This window comes from Arachis duranensis, chromosome 3 (assembly GCF_000817695.3).
Source record: "Arachis duranensis cultivar V14167 chromosome 3, aradu.V14167.gnm2.J7QH, whole genome shotgun sequence".
NCBI classification, from domain to species: Eukaryota; Viridiplantae; Streptophyta; class Magnoliopsida; order Fabales; family Fabaceae; genus Arachis; species Arachis duranensis.
In genome coordinates this window covers 102,588,573-102,590,853 of record NC_029774.3, presented here as the reverse complement: position 1 = coordinate 102,590,853, position 2,281 = coordinate 102,588,573, and the positions used below count along the sequence as shown (strand labels likewise).

Genomic DNA, 2,281 nt, shown 5'->3' with positions numbered 1-2,281 from the left:
ACTAACATTGCATGATTCCTGGAATTCTCATTAAGAATTTTGATATCTTTATTTTCTTTTCCACTTAATTTTCAAAAAATCCAAAAAAAATTACAAAATCATAAAAATAAAAAAATATTTTATGTTTCTTGTTGAGTCTAGTGTCTCATTTTAAGTTTGGTGTCAATTGCATGTTTCTGTTCTTCTTGCATTTATCATGTGTCTTCAGTGATCTTCAAGTTGTTCTTGATGATTTACTTGCTCTGATCTTTAAATTCTCTTGTTTTGTGTGTTTTGTTGTTTTTCATATGCATTCTCATTTTGTTAGTGTCAATGGTATACAAACTGCTAAGTTTGGTATCTTGCATGCATTGTTATTTGATTTTAGTTACATTTTGATTATTAAAAATCCAAAAAAATTTTAATTTGTGTCTTTTCAAGTCAAAAATATAGAGAATTGAAGATTCAGAACATACAGCAGAGGAATTACACAGAAAAAGGCTGGGCGTTCAAAACGCCCAGTGAAGAAGGAAAACTGGCGTTTAAACACCAGCCAGGGTGCCTGGCTGGGCGTTTAACGCCCAAAAGGGTAGTGTTTTGGGCGTTAAACGCCAGAATGGATACCATTCTGGGCGTTTAACACCAGGATGGCACAAGAGGGAAGATTCTGTTTTTAATTCAAATTTTTTTCAAGTTTTCAAAATTTTTCAAAGTCAAATCTTTTTCAAATCATATCTTTTCAATCATATGTTTTCAAAATCAATTTCTTTCCATTTTCAAAAATACTTGCTAACAATTAATGATTTGATTCAAAAATTCAAGTATGTTGCCTTTTCTGTTGAGAAAGGTTTAATGTTTGAATCATATCTTTTCTTGTTAGCCAAGTCATTAATTTTTAAAATCAAATCTTTTTAAATTGTTTTTCAATTCATATCTTCTCAACCATATCTTTTTAAAACTATATCTTTTCAATCATATATTTTTCTCACATCTTTTTCAAAATAGTTTTCAATCATACCTTTTTGATTTCTAATTTCAAAATATTTTTCAAATATCACTTGATTTCTTTTCCACTCTTAAAGTTTTCGAAAATCAATTAATATTTTTCAAAATGTTTTTAAAATCTTTTACTTAATTTTCGAAAATTTCTTCCCCTCTTCTCACATCCTTCTATTTATGGACTAACACTACTCCTCAATGCACAATTCGAACTCCATTTTTCCTTGATAAGTTCGAATTTTCTACCTCTTCCTTCCATTTTTCTTTTCCTCTGACACTTCAAGGAATCTCTATACTGTGACATAGAGGATTCCATACTTTCTTGTTCTTGTCTCTTTCATATGAGCAGGAGCAAAGACAAAAGCATTCTTGTTGAGGCTGACCCTGAACCTGAAAGGACCTTGAAGCGAAAGCTAAGAGAAGCTAAGGCACAACTCTCTGTAGAGGACCTAACAAAAATCTTCAAACAAGAAGAAGACATGGCAGCCGAAAACAACAACAATGCCAACAATGCAAGAAAGGTGCTGGGTGACTTTACTGCACCTACTGCCGACTTCTATGGGAGAAGCATCTCTATCCCTACCATTGGAGCAAACAACTTTGAGCTTAAGCCTCAATTAGTTTCTCTGACGCAACAGAATTGCAAGTTCCATGGACTTCCATTGGAAGATCCTCATCAGTTCTTAGCTGAGTTCTTGCAAATCTGTGACACTGTTAAGACTAATGGGGTTAACCCTGAGGTCTACAGACTTATGCTATTCCCTTTTGCTGTAAGAGACAGAGCTAGGATATGGTTGGACTCACAACCTAAAGAAAGCCTGAACTCTTGGGAAAAGCTAGTCACTGCCTTCTTGGCAAAGTTCTTTCCACCTCAAAAATTGAGTAAGCTTAGAGTGGAAGTCCAAACCTTCAGACAGAAGGAAGGTGAATCCCTCTATGAAGCTTGGGAAAGATACAAATAATTGATCAGAAAGTGTCCCTCTGACATGCTTTCTGAATGGAGCATCATATGTATCTTCTATGATGGTCTGTCTGAGCTGTCCAAGATGTCATTAGACAGCTCTGCTGGAGGATCTCTTCATCTGAAGAAGACGCCTGTAGAAGCTCAAGAACTCATTGAAATGGTTGCAAATAACTAATTCATGTACACTTCTGAAAGGAATCCTGTGAACAATGGGACAAATCAGAAGAAAGAAGTTCTTGAGATTGATACTCTGAATGCCATATTGGCTCAGAACAAAATATTGACTCAACAAGTCAATATGATTTCTCAAAGTCTGTCTGGAATGCAAGCTGCACCAGA

The 2,281-nt window shown here is 34.7% G+C and overlaps 1 non-coding gene across 1 annotated transcript; it reads right to left on the bottom strand.

The window, feature by feature from the left end:
• Positions 1-1,862: 1,862 nt before the first annotated feature.
• Positions 1,863-1,970, bottom strand: LOC127746464 (small nucleolar RNA R71). The gene has a single exon (XR_008008083.1). It is a non-coding gene; the product is annotated as a small nucleolar RNA R71 (small nucleolar RNA).
• Between the last annotated feature and the right edge of the window lie 311 nt (positions 1,971-2,281).